Source organism: Solanum pennellii, chromosome 2 (genome assembly GCF_001406875.1).
Source record: "Solanum pennellii chromosome 2, SPENNV200".
In the NCBI taxonomy this organism is placed as follows: Eukaryota; Viridiplantae; Streptophyta; class Magnoliopsida; order Solanales; family Solanaceae; genus Solanum; species Solanum pennellii.
The window spans coordinates 9,253,536-9,269,193 of NC_028638.1; the positions used below are offsets into that span (position 1 = coordinate 9,253,536).

Here is a 15,658-nt window from a genome sequence, read left to right on the forward strand (position 1 = left end):
TATATATATATATATATACATATATATATATGTAGTAGCTACCCTTGACTTTGAGATATATCTGAGGTTCAGGCGTATATATCATCAAGCTATTTAATTAGCTTCTTCTTCCTGTGGCATTCCCTTACTGTTTTTAGTCCTTTGCATTCCCAACTACGCTTCATCACCTTCTCTATGTTTCTTCCTTTCAGCCTATCACAGTGTATTAGGGATCAGGATCAAAATTATGGGATCAATAAAAGGGATTCGACTTATTCAGTGAGTTCCGACAAAATTAAGGTTAAAGGCTTAAGTGGGCTAGCTAGGGATACTAAACAAGCTCAATTTATAAACAATTTCCAAAGAAAGCCTACTATAATCTTTTTATGCACAATACACCTACATTTCGCTTTAATAACAACTTGGACAAGTTCTAGACACAAAAGCATGTCATGGATTATATCAATAGCTCACCAGTCATGGCACAAGTTGCAGTAAGAAAGATATGTCAGCACACAATCATGTTGCATAGAATGGTCATTTAAGCTTAAGTTGTACATTTCTATAGCATGCACAGAATTGCACTGTATTCATATATCAATTAAAATATGCTCATACATGTGGTTAGAATTATGGCTTCAGCATAACCCAACCTACGAATCAAGTGACACAATTTCCCTTAAGACGATCGTCACCATCTATCATTGGGCAACTTGACTCGATCTATGACTAGAGTCTCAATCCTAATACAATAATCTTTTTGTACGGTTAAAAGATACTATCCTTGGCTAAAGAACCGTAAAAAACTACCAAGGAACCCAAAATCAAAACAAAACATGAAAATCAAAAAGCCATAAACAGACAATGTTTCACCCCACCCCACACTTATACAATAACACTGTCTCAAGTGCAAAGAAAAAGAAATTTCAGTTCCGTTCAAAGTGTAAGATAAACACTCCCTGACTAATCCTCCATGGCACCATTGCCTTCGGCACCATAACCTGCCTTTGGAGGATCCATCTCGTCCTCAGAATCTGAGTGAGCCGGTGCGCAATTATCCTCATTCGTCGTAATGTCATCATCTAATGGCTCTGTGAACGTTTGGCCAATACCCAACAACGCCTCAACATGTGTATTCAATGGGTAGTGTTGGTTAATCTCCAGAAGCTCAACCACATTGGATGGTCGACTACCAGTACTATAGCGCAACATCTCCAATCCATGCATCCGCGCCATGATCAACTCATCTCATTGGTGACGCTCCGCAATGGTAAGAGTGGGACCTAAGCAGGCTATTTTTTCCGTGTAATATCCTCAGCTTCGGGGTAGAAGGTTTCCATATAATCCAGGTTCTTCGTTGGAACACCTGCACGACGACACATCTTTGCAATGAGTCCACCAAATGCATACCTATGGCCTTTGCGAACCCTAGCCTTCCTCATAGCTGACTTGATGATGGCACCTATATTCAGCTCCTTTCTATCATCAAAGCATACAACAGACACACCCGATCACGTGTGATATCCGTATAATGCAGACCGGGAATCAAGCAGTTCATCACAATCTTCAACCAGACCCTTGTCTCTCTGAGCATGTGAGCATATGGATGGTTTTGTCATACCTCTTGTTACTTTGTCAACCGAGCCATGGACTGTGGTCCGCAAATCAAATGGCGAATGGCCTAATAGGGAGGTCGGATATTCAGCCGAGTTAACACCAATGGGTCTGTGCCTTCCGCCGTGCCCAATAGATCATTGATGCTTGTAGGTGTGATGGGCACGTATCTACCACAGATAGCGACAAAATGAGAGTGTGTGTACGGAACTCATTTAGCATAGAACTCAAGAACCATGCTCAAGTCACACTCTTCCGGCTCTTCAAATGCAAAGCCAAGCCTAATCTCTCGCATCCCCCTTACAATATATGGGAACTCGCGAGCTAGGCTGTCCCGATCAACGCACACACCAGAGAAGTAAGAAATTTCTGTGTGCTCTTTGTACCAATTTTTCCTTCCTTGAACACCGCCTTTAGCCCATATTGTCACGTCTACCCTCTGAGGGTTGGGGGTCTAGTGAGACATTCCCACTCATTGGCCTTTTCTTTAGGGAAGCCTGAGCAACAGTGTTTCCCGGTCGTTGTGAGGTTGACATAATTACCTGCATAAGATGTGCAATCTTAGTCCCATGGGTGACTATTCATCAACAAAACATGGATGGTGTACTTATGGTACTACAAACTTTGGTACTCAGACTTCCCAAATGATATAGCGTAAAATAATCGGCCAATAAGAAAATTCATTACTTGCTTAACCATTATATCCTAAAACACCCACACAAACCATTAGTAAGCGCTATGAAAAAACCAAATCATCACGATAACTGAATGCAACATAGCCAAGCAATTGTTCTATCTACTCAAGAACTCAACAACAACAATTATCACAAACCCAGTTACACAACAACCACACACTATAACCCACTATTCCATAACTTCCTACCCCCACTAACTGTAATCACCAAAGTAATCTACCCCACAACAACAACAATGATAGTTTCGACTCAAGAATTCGAAATATGTGAAATTTCAAGCAATTATAACACCCAAACAACCATCAACCTTCTTCCAATTGACCCTTAATACCCCTAGAAAACAATACCTTTCATCCCTCATTTAAACACCATGAAAGCAAGAAGAGACATACCTGAGTGAGAGTTGAAAGAAAACAACAGAAGAGAAAAACCTTCCCTAGTTGCACGATACGTGAGGGACCACGAGAAATGAGGAAATTTGGGGTGAAAAAGAAGAGAGGGGCTGCGCGATAGAAGAGAAAAGAATAGGGGAAAATGGGGGGAAATTGGGATTTAATCTAAGAAGGTGGGGATGGGTCGGGTTATTTCTTTTTAAATGGGTTAAACCCATTTTAATTTAATGAAAATTCCACAATACTTACCTGACTCCACAATGCGCGCCTACACGAGATCTTGTGGAATTAAAATTCCAGTTGTCCTAATTTTTGGGACACACCTCGTGACGCGGGACCAACACGAGGTCTTCTGGATTCAAAATTCCAATTGACCTAATTTTGTTGGCATGCGTCCTCCACGCGGGTCGATACGCACTGGTTGTTTTATGTAATGTGAAAACACTTCACTGTCGAAATCAATTCTTGCACCCAACCACGCGACACGCAAGCTACATGAGGTGCTCTACCTTGAATTTCTTTAGCGAGGCAGGAAATGCACCCTACCACGCGATGTGGGACGAACACGAGGCTCAATGACTCGAATATCGTACCCTACACCCCTGCACTAAAAACTCATTCAATAACCATGATGGGTTGCCTCCCATCCAGCTCCTTAGTTTTGGTCATGGCATGACTCATATTTTTGTATTTTTCCTTTCTTTGTTTTTCTTTTTCTTTTTTTAAAAACAAAGAATTCCTAAACTATTAGAATGGTTCACGGGTTACCTCTCATGTAGCGCCTGATTTAACATTGCGGCACGACCCATCCCAGGCCTCACTCATTGTCTAGTCTAAGCGTATCGACCTCGTGATCCACATCCTTGTCAAAATAATATTTCACCTTTTGCGCATTCACCAGGAATGTGGAACTATCACCCTTATTTCTTAACTCAACCGCACCATGTTGAGTCATTCAGACTACCTTGAATGGACCACTCCATTTAGACCGGAGCTTTCCTGGGTACCTAGAATTGAACAATAACACTAGTTGACCATGATCGAAGGTTCTTGACAATATATGCTTGTTGTGCCACCTTTTAGCCTTCTCTTTGTATCCTCTTGCATTCTCATAGGCATGAAGCCTGAACTCTTCTAGTTCGTGCAGGTGTGCAATCCTTTTTCTTCCGGCTAACTCTGCGTCTAAATTCAGATTCTTTATTGCCCAAAATGCCTTGTGTTCCAACTCAACTGGAAGGTGACAAGTTTTTCCAAACACCATTTGATAAGGAAAAGTCCCTATCGGTGTCTTGTAAGCAGTCTGATACGCCCATAAGGCGTCATCTAGCTTGTCACCCCAATCCTTTCTCTAGGCATTTACAATCTTTTGATTGATCTACTTTATCTCCCTGTTTGACACCTCAACATGTCCACTAGTTTGAGGATGGTACGCCGTCACAACTTTATGCCTCACCCCATACTTAGCCAACATATAATGAATAAAGTTATTGATAAAATGTGTACCTCCATCGGTTATTATGACCTTTGGTGTTCCAAACCTGGTGAAAATGTGTTTTCTAATGAACTTCACAACCACTTTGGAGTCATTAATTGGCAGTGCAACAACTTTGACCCACTTGGACATGCCACTACGACTAGAATATATTGGTTACGTCTAGAAGATGGGAATGATACCATAAAATCAATCCCCCATACATCGAAGATCTCCACCTCCAAAATGTTATTCCAAGGCATCTCATGCCTTCTTGAAATGGTGACAATTCTTTGGAACTAATCGCAACCTCAAACAAGCAAAGCATCATCTTTGAACAAGGTAGGCCAAAAGAGCCCAGATTGCAATACCTTATGTGTCGTTCTTTCTCCCCCATGATCTCCACCATACGGTGAGACGTGGCATCTCTTCAACACTTGTGGTGCCTCCTGCTCAGCTATGCACCTCCTCATCATTTGAATAGGACCCTACTTAAACAAATACGAATCATCCCATATATAAAATCGAGCAACATACCTCAACCTTTGGTTCTGTGTGTTGATGCCCCAGGTGAAAATAAACTACTCACCAGAAAGTTCACAATATTAACGTACCATGGTACCTGTGCAATGTCCAGTGTAAAAAGCTGTTCATCAGGGAAATCGTCATGAATTTGACCTTCATTTACCACATGGGATGATTCCTCTAATCTGGAGAGACGATCAACTATTTGATTTTCCGTTCCCTTCCTAGCTCTTATTTCCATATCAAACTTTTGAAGAAGAAGGATCCACCAGATCAATCTAAATTGGTATCCTTCTTGTTAAACAGATATCATATTGCAGCATGATAAGTATAGACTATCACCTTTGTTCCTACCATATATGACATGAATTTTTCAAATGCATACACCAAGGCCAACATATCTTTTTCAGTAACAATGTAATTTGTCTGGGCTTCATGTATTGTTTTACTCGCATAATACATGGAGTGAAACACCTTGTTCTTCCTTTGCCCCAACACTGCTCCAACAAAAATATCACTAGCATCACACATCATCTCAACTGGAAGTTCCCAGTTTGGTGCAATGAGTATAGGGGCCTCAATTAACTTCTGCTTCAACAGTTCAAACACCTCCAAGCATTTGTTATCAAACAAGAATTTCATCTCTTTTTATAATAAAGTGCAAATGGGTCTAGAAATTTTAGAGAAGTACTTAATGAACCTCCTATAGACACCAACATGGATAATAAAGTTTCTCACTCCTTTCACCGATATTGGGGGTGGCAACTTCTCAATCACTTCTACTTTTTCTTTATCCACCTCCAGCCTTGTAAGACCTCAAAATGAGATAGGGTTCTAGAGTCTAAAATGTTGGTATTAAGATTATAAGGTCCTAAAATTACTTATAATATGGTTTAGAAGCAGTGTGTAAAGTTTATAGGGATTTGGAAGTCGAACGTCAAAGGACGACCAAAACGTTCGACGACTAGTCGCCTATGTGCCTCATGTGTCCATGCGTGTTTATAGACTGTATGTCATGATATTATTAAGTATTAAATTATTTATAATGATTTTTAAAGATGTTATAAAAAGTTTTAAGAAGTTTGGAGGTCCAACGACCAAGAACGTCCAAGGCGTTCGAAAGATAGCCCTTAAGGGGCTCAACGTGTGTCTTGATGGGGCCTAGCCTGTTTTAACGAGTTGCAGGTGTTTTATTTGGGTGAAACTCATGTGGGAGGTCTAAAACTTGTTAAGGATTGTATTTACTTTGGAAAAATCCGGGTACAATTTCAAAAGGGCCTCACAAAAGGCCCCACAAGAAGGATCCAAGCCTGGTCAAGACACTGCCTTGGCAGTGTCAATCGACGGACCAAACGACGGCCAGTTTGTCAACCAACAGCCCATATGTGAGTTATAGTCTATTGGTAATTATATTATGCAGTTATAAAGCCAAAATTTTGCCAAGGACCAAAAGACGGAATCCAATGCACGGCCCGTCGACTGACCAACGGCCAATAGATGGTTTCGTCGATGGTGGCCTACAATATGTTACCTGCGTCTGTTTTATTTAAAGGGTGAAAGGGAAATTCACCCCATGTCCTAAAATTATTCTAACTGTTTTATTTATCTACTTTTGGGTGTATATAAGGGAGTAAAAACATGATCAACCCCACTCCCAATACAATTCACCAAATTAGACTTTTACCTTCAAAACTTTTTTCTCTGGAACCTCCATTGTTGGTGAAGCTCAGGAACAACTTGTAGCTTGGATTTCCATGTATGAATCATCAAGTTTTAGATATTTTAATGTAAGTGATCCTTTATCTCTAGTTATCCTTCCATCTAGAGAGTTAATCTCAAATTTTTCAAAAAAAAATAAATATGATCAAGTTCTTCTTCTTCATTCTAGCCATGGGTTCTTTCTTAAATTGATTTCAAAAGCATAATATGAATACATTGATTATTATCTACTGATTTGGACATGATTTTCAATTCTATTGCATGATGAACCCATGCATCTTTCACAAACTCGATTTTAGCCTATGTATGGCTTTATGATCTTGATCTTATGCATGTAGATTTGTGATTAAATTATGTTAATATGATTATGTCTACTATTTAGTATGTATATTTATGGTGAATCATTGATGAATTACCCATGTGAAGCCATGTATGAAGATTTGAACAAAACTAGACTATGATCTATGTATTCACTGTAAGGTTGGCTTTAAGTTGATTGTTGTAAGACTTTGATTACGTTGAGTTTCTTATAGCTACTGTTTTAGGTTATATTATGGATGAATTGCGGGTGTAAATCGTTGATGATCATATTCTCTTAGTCTATGAATTGATAATGCTATGTAGGTGATGTGATCTATATTCTAAGGTGAATAAGGTATGAATAATACTTGATTTCCGATCTCGTTAGATACTGCCTAGCATGTAATTTATTGGCAAAATATGATTGATGATTAATACTTTGGTAAAATTAATAAGATGGCCTATTCTCTCTACATTGAATTGATAGCTTAATGCCTACTATAGTAGCTTGATGTTGAAGTGCTTTAAGCATGATTTTGATATGACTAAGTGTATGATTAGCTACTGACATGGATTGATATTATTGATGAAATATGATCTATAATCCATGCAAGTGAAGTTGGTTGATGATCTATGTCCTTCTTCATTCTAGCATGTTAATGATATGTTGTACTAGTCGTAGCATGGCCTTGTAGTAGCTTATGTTTAACTTTGTGTATGATTATGGTACCTTAAGATACTTATTATGTTTGATTTATTGATGAAGTTGTAGTAATGGTCAATGATGACCAAAGGCCAAAGGTTTGGTAAGAATCCCTTTACTCTTTTACTTCTCTATTTCTTTATAGTAATGTTGATGAATCCTTGTATGGAATTGTGTCGTATGGTCTACTTATGGTGGAGGTGTTTAATTTATTGTCAATCTATATATGTGTTTAACATGGCCATGAAGGCAAATATATGAATATATTAACATGTGCTTATGATGATACTATGTGAAGCTTATGCCTACTTTCCTATTCTAGTTGTGATTTCGGTTGTATGGGTATTGTGTAAGCATGTGTATATCCATGTTAGGGTACAGTATAGGTGCTTCCATTGATGAGTTAAAAATGGTTAATAATCCCTTACCTATGTGCCCCTATGTGAATACATGAATAGCACAAGTTAGGAGTCTTAAGTGTAATATGAAGTTGGCTTGTCTCCTATGCCATTGTGTCTTGAGTTGTTTATGCTTGAAAGAGTATTATGGTCTAAGAGGGTGGATGCCTCAATATGTTATTGATAGCCATTATGTGATCATGTTGACCAATGTACACACGCACTCACTTTACATGCATGTTACAAGTAGTAGAGGCCATGGTGTCTAAATGAAAGGTAGTTCTCATATTCACTAGTGTCTACTACTATGCATGTTAAGATGATGTTTATGAAAGCATCATATGTGTTTCCTTAGCTAGGAAGACTTTGTAGGTGTACTAGTATGGGAAAGGGTATGAGACTTTTCCTATGCATTGCACATGTGTACCTTGATAGGATAGTTGTAGTTTTGGTTTGTATATGTATGAATATGTCTATATGAACATGTGTTTCATAATGCGTTATGTGAAAGGTTTGCTCACATATATGTATACACACACATGTATGAAGACCTAGTCAAGAGAGGGGCCTTGAATGGTGTGTTGATGTGTACCCTAAACTAGATGATGCTTTACATATGCTATGTTCATGTGAAGGGATTCTTTACATGATTTGGTTGATTAACTTTCATCTATGACCTATGAGTTAAGCATATAAGGGGATGACTCTCCTAAACCTATGTTTTATAAAGTAAAAATATAATAAAGGTTTTCAATTAAGGGAACTTAGCTTAGCACCAATGAAATTGAATATGAGTGTGTGTCCCTTCCTATGGTAGGAAGGTAGGTCACCATAAATCTCATGAGGTGGATAACCACAATGCCTCAATGGAAATAAATAGGGTTTCCATAAGTGAATAACTACAATGCCTAATCTTGGCATAAAGAGGTTTTTCACATGTACCTCCAAGTTCCGTAACTATGTTGCCACCATAGGATACTAGCTAGTGGATTCCACCTACAAAGCTATGTCACATTTGGATCTACTTTGACCGGTAGACCACCTCCTTTTGGCGTGGGGTTCTATGACACCGGATTCCATGTTTAGCATCACATGGTGCATGTCGGTTAAGGTTATAGTTTCCCTAATGTAAAATGGAAAAAGGAAGTAAATGACTAGGACCCTAACTAGAAAGACTTAAGGGAGGTTACCTAGGGTAGGAGGAAGTAATGAACCCATCTAGACATTGCACTAGTAGCTCCTTAAGAACTTCTAGGAAGGTGTTCTAATGCATGTCACTATGTATGTGTTCCTTATGCATGACATTGTAGTATTTGTCTACTTGTTATGAAGATGTGCATGATATGAGTCTTTATGAATGATGTTGATTTTGTTGACTATATGATGAAGGTCTTGACTTAACTACGTCTATGTTGTACTATACTTCTATGATGGTATGTGTTGTCTTGTATAGATTGTATGTATGCTTTATTGTGGCCTTAAGGTGATGCATTGCACCAAGTATCATTAGAGGGTTACTTGGGACGTTAATGAATAAAAAGGAAAAATAGTTCACTGTTAAAGGAATTGAGCTCACTGTAAAGTGACCCCAATTATGACTTAAATTCTATATGTGATTTTCTATGATGTTTGGCCTTTGATTGTAATGCTATTGTTTAAAGGTTTTATAAAAATTTACTCAAAAAGGAATGAAGTATGATTTCAAGAAAATGTCCCTTTCTTCTGAATGCATGTTTTTGGATGGTTGTCATACTTAGCGCATTATTGTACTAATCCCATTCTTCTCTATTTTTTACACAAAATGTAGGTTATGGATGCTTAAAGGTTGTCTATGATTTAGGATCTTGATATGTGATTCCCAAGCTCAAGGAAAGGAATCCTTAAGTCCAACAATTTCCTATGTTATGGTTTACTGTAAAGTCTTAAATATTGTACTTATTTTTATGTCTTATGGGTCGTGTCCCTAATGTACTCCAAAGTTGTTGAGTCTAAGATGGCAAAGATACTTAGGGTCTAACAATGTATTACGACTTATGTTTTTTATATGTATATGAAGTAAAGTTTCTAGCATATTAGGTGCTATGAAAAGTTTTAGATTTTCATTAAATATACTATGTCAATTCGGTGAATGATAACTATGGGCTTGTGTAAGACCTCCGAAAGGTCAAGTACACCATGTTACTTCTAAGGGGCGCTCCCCGGATGTGACAAGCCTACTCTTGGATACCTTGTGACCCAACACAATTCCTTCTCTCAGCAAGCAATGACACTTTTCCCAATTTAATACCAAGTTTGTTTCCTCACACCTGGCAAGTACTCTATTAAGATTGATTAAGCATACTTCAAAAGACTCAGGAAAAACCGAAATGTCAACCATAAAAATTCTACATAGTATTCCGCCATATCATGGAAGAGTGCCATCATGCATCTCAGAAAAGTAGCTGGGGAATTTCACAACCCAAATGGCATACGTTTAAATGCATAAATGCCATATGGACATGTGAATGTTGTCTTCTCTTGATCCTCGGGTGCAATAACAATCTGATTATACCCTGAATACCCATCAAGAAAGCAGTAATACTCCTGACCAACCAACCTATCTAACATCTGGGCAATGAAGGGCACCGGATAATGGTCCTTTCTGGTGGCTTCATTTAGTTTCCTATAATCCATGCATATCCTCCACCCATTTACTGTTCTTGTGGGAATCAATTAATTCTTATCATTTATCGTCATCCCCTCTTTCTTAAGCACACACTTCACTAGACTCGCCCATTTACTCTCCGATATTTGGTACACTATCCCTGCATCGAGCCACTTAATCACTTCCTTTATGAATGCATCCTTCATCAAAGGATTCAATCTCCGTTGATACTGTGCATTTGACTTAACTCCTTCCTCCATGTATATCTTTTGTATACAGAGGGCTGAGCTTATACCATGGATATCTGACATTTTCCAACCTAATGGTGCTTTTCTCTTCTTGAGAATCAATAATGCTGCTTCAACCCGTTTCTCAGATAATTCTATAGACAAAATAACCGGTGAAGTGTTTTCTTTACCAAAAAATGCATACCTGAGATGGGCCGGAAGCTCTTTCAACTCTAGCTTAGGAGTTCTCTCTATGGAGGGATTAGGTGGAGGTCCTAACACCATGTTTAATGGATCCCATCTCTCTGCAGTAGTTGTTACTAATGATACAGCTAAGAATTGCACAATTTCATATGCCTCATCATCTTCATAGATGTCATCACCTCTCAACACTTGATCCAGAGGATCCTTAGCCACTATGTACTTAGATTCTTCTCTATATCTATCACAGTAATAGCAGTAAACTCCTTATATATCGTTGGCATCTTCAATGCTTTGTACATATCAAAAACCTCCACTTTATCATGAGCTCTCATAGTGAGTTGCCCAGCTGCTACATCTATCATAGCTCTCCCCGTGGATAAGAATCGTCGGCCTAAGGTGAATGAGACCTCCAGATCAAGCTCAAAGTTCAGCACCACAAAGTCCACTGGGAAAATTAGAGATCCCATCTACACTAGCACATCTTCCACCACCCCTTCAGGTTTGGCTACATATCTATCAGCCAATTGTAAAACTATGGTGGTTATTTTCGGACTACCCAACCCCAGTTTCTTGTACTGTAAGGTTGGAATCACTTTATGCTTTATCCCAAATCACACAACCCTCGGGCATTAATACTCTGACCTATCGTAATCTGCACCGTTAAGTTGCCCAGATCTTTCAATTTAATGAGTACCTATTTTCAATCCTTGATTTTGACTCTTCAGTAAGTGCAACTCTCTCATATTCTGTCTGCATCCTTTTATTTGCCAGAATCTCCTTAATATACTTCGCATACCTAGGTATACCCAGCAAAACATCTACCAAAGGCTAGTTAATATGAACTTGTTTTAGCAAAGATAGAAACTTACCAAAGCATTCATCCTCCTTTTGTTTCTTGAACTTCTGAGGAAATGGAAGAGGTGGTCTTGCTGTTGGTTGTACCTTCTCAGTGGGTGCAATTGCTTCATTTTCTTTTGGATCAACCCTTTTTTGTTCACTGTCTTTGCTTACTGCTTCAATGGTGTTTTTTTTAGGAGCTAGTTCCTCCAATTGTAGACCACTACGAGTACTCACATCATTCACCTGTTTTGGGTTTGGATCAGTGTTACCAGATAACCCTCCTTGTTGTCTAGAATTTTGAGCACTAGCAAACTGCCCAAATTATTTCTTTAGGTTCTGAGTAGCTAGCTGATTATTTCGCACTTCTGCGGCCAACTGAGCTTGATATGCCATAATTTTCTTCACATCTCCTCAACACTCATATTCCTAGATTGCGGTTTAGGTTGTTCCTTCTGCATATGTCCTTGATACCTTTGTGAATTACCTTGAGGTCTATACTGATTTCTGTCCCCGGACTTGATTTTGATTCCCCCCAAGAAACGTTTGGGTGGTTATGCCAACTTGGGTTGTACGAATTTCAATAGTTTTGTTGGACTCCTCCTCTCTGAGCATTACCTATAAAATTTACAAAGTCTGGGTTTGCATCACAAATCTTTGCACTATGATCACTTCCACCGCATATCTCACACCAAGATGGTGGTTGTCGAACTGCATTAACTTGAGCGGTATGTTGTCCCAAAGCCATGTTGCTAAAATGTGTATTCATCATATTAGGCATGGCAGAGATTTGTGCAGTTAGCACAGCCACAGCGTTAATCTCTAGTACACATGCAATTTTCTGAACTACCGGTTTTAAACCACTCCCATTCAACTCTAGGTTCCCTTGAGAAATCCGATTTAGAAAGGTGTATAGTTCTGCATAAGTCTTCTCGAAAGCTTTTTCACCAACAGCCAAATCAAGCAAAATCTTGGTGTTTGGCTCCAGACCTTCAACGAAGGTATGTACTAACACCTCATTGGCTTGATGATAATGAGGGCCACTTATCAACATTTATTTGAACCTGTCCCAAGCCTTGTACAAGTTTTCACCACCTTTCTGCCTGAAGCCTAAAATGTCACTCCTCAACTTAGTTGTCTTTCTAGATGGAAAGAATCTAATGAGGAATTTCTGTGCTAGATCATTCCAAGTGGTGATTGAGTTTCCGGGCTCTGAATTCAACCATCTTTTTTATTCCCCCAACAGAGAAAAGGGGAATAAGGTGAGCCTCACATAATCTTTATTCCCTACAGTTGGAATGTACGTATCACTGATCTCAAAAATGTTCTGAATGTGAACCGTAGGATCCTCATGCGAGAGACTAGTAAACTATCCATTTGAGTGCAATATTTGCACCATACTCTGTTTCAGTTCAAATCTCCCACTAGCCTCAGGTTTTTGAATGCATGACGTCACATTGGTGGGTCATGGGATTTCCACATCTCTAATCTCATCTCATTAACTGCCATTGTTTCAGGTGTCTGTTCTCTTTCCTTAGTTTTATCTATTGGAGATGGTAATTCCCCAATGACCAAAGGAATTGGATATTCTGCTTGCCTTAGTTCTCTATTTATGAATCGTTCAGGTTCTAAGAGAGGCACAACAATTCTCGATCGTCGTCTAGTTTGGAGTATCAAGCAACCTACAACAATGAAATTCTAAGGTCAAGTTGTCAACACTTGTGTATAACTTTAGAACTAGATAAATCAAATATTTTCTAATAACTAAAGTCCCTGGCAGCGGCGCCTAAGACATGTTGCAGTCAAATCACACACGCAAGTGCACGTGATCGTACAGGCAATAAAGTGGCTCTTGTTAAAGATTCGAGTATCGTACCCACAGGGACTTATGACTGAACTCTATCATTTTCTCCAACTCATTCATCAACTTAAGTACAATTTTTTGATTTGGTAAAAGTATTCAACTAACTAGATTTACTTAAACTAAAGTGTAACGCTTATGATTCAACTTCTTAAGTTTCAAACAATGATGTGGGAAAGATCCAGGGTTGCAACTTCTACTAGGAATCATCCAACCTATATCATTTAATAACTATTTTTTTAGAATTATCTCATCGGTGAATCACGGGTTCGATGTATGATCATGATCTTTCGACCTCTAATCGCCTACGATAAATAAAACCCAAACTACATCATTGAGCAGGGATAGAATGATTAAATACCGAGCATTAAGTTATCTTCCTGTATGGTGATCCAAGCAAGGTTTCTATGTATAACTCTATCCTAGAAACGAATCAACCCTAACTATTTAGAATGGAACAAGATCCTTATATACCACGTTCTATCCTTTTATTCATCTCTTGAGTTAAATTGGGACAATATATTTATTTCAATGGTGATCAAGCATGAAATACCAAGAGAAAGAACATAAGAATGATTCATAGATAATTCATAGTAAAACTCTTATCAAATTCAACAGATTTCATTCATCTTGTAGCAACAGCCCTAGAGCTAGGGTCTTTAGCTACTAATAGTCATCAAATCAATCTTAAAATGTTTTGAATCATTCAAAGAAGATTGAAAGATAAAAAAAGAGAGTATAAACCCTAAAAAATTCAAAGCGTCATTCTCTCAGTCTTCACGTTCAAAAAATTAGAAAAAGAATAATTGTAAAACTAAAATATAACCCTATTTATACTAAAAGTCAAACTGACCAAAATAGGGCTTTAAGTGTGCAACGCGCGATCATAATTAAATCTTTGATCAAGATCAAAATCCCTATCGCGCGATGTGGAGGCCACACGAGGTGTTCTGCCTCGAAATTAATTCCGGACTTGATGTTTCACTTATTTCTGTGCGACGTGAGGACAACACTTAACTGCCTTTGAAGCATTTCCTCAGCGTATTCCTTGCTTCCTTTTGTCTCAAATCTCCATATTGCTTCCTTTGCTCATTTACGAGTGTATTTCTTCAACACTTAACTTCCTTTGCTCATTCACGGGTGTAAACTTAACGACTAAAAACTAGGCATAAATATGGGCTTACTTAGCATTATAGGCATATAAATATGCCCATGATCAATATTAAGAATACATAAAATAGAATTTTGAAGAGTTGATATCTGAAAAGGTTATTGAACTTTAAAATTTGTCTAGCAAAGTGATTGAGATTTGTTTTATAACAAATAAAATTATTCAACATAAGACTTTTATCTAAAAAAATCACTCAACTATACTGGATTTTAAAATAGTGGAAAATTTTATGCATTGCTTTATAAATCTATTATAAACCAAGAAAATTTTGCCTTTAAACATTGTTAAATGGTTTACCAATGATACTTTACATTTTTCACCATTTATTTTGTGATGAAAGCATGGTGCCACATGGTCTTGCGTCCTGGGAGTTGTTAGTTGTAGTGATCCTATTGGTCATTTGCGTGTTATTATGTGATTTTATGGTTACCCCTTTCAAAGCTTTATTATAGTATTTGTGGTGTGTTGGGATGTGTGGCACACTTTCTGATGTGGTTGGAAGTGAGTTCTGTAAGTTTTCCCCGTTTTTGGAGGCTTTTAAGTAGGGGTGTGTATCGATTGGTTTGATTCAGTTTTAAGCATTATCAGTTTGGTTTATGGGGTTTGGGGTCCTAAATATGCTAAATCGATAAATAAACTAATAAGATATTTGCTATCAGTTATCGATTTGTGGGTTTTTGGTCTTTAACGATTCAATTTTCTTTTTAACCAATAAGAAAATTCTTTCAAAACAAATATATGACTTGTCCAATAATTTGACGCGATACATGCATCCACCGAAAAAAACAAATCAGACTAACTTGCAATAATAAAGACTACAGTAATACTGAAACCTAAAGGGTAGAGGCCAGATTAAGTGGCGTAAATTGTGTAGGGCCCTTATATTATAGTCTAATATATATATATATATATATATAT

General features: G+C 38.0%; 1 non-coding gene across 1 annotated transcript; it reads left to right on the forward strand.

Moving 5' to 3' along the window:
• The first annotated feature begins 12,733 nt into the window (after positions 1 to 12,733).
• LOC114076223 lies at positions 12,734 to 12,840 on the forward strand. The gene has a single exon (XR_003577096.1). It is a non-coding gene; the product is annotated as a small nucleolar RNA R71 (small nucleolar RNA).
• The last annotated feature ends 2,818 nt before the right edge of the window (positions 12,841 to 15,658 follow it).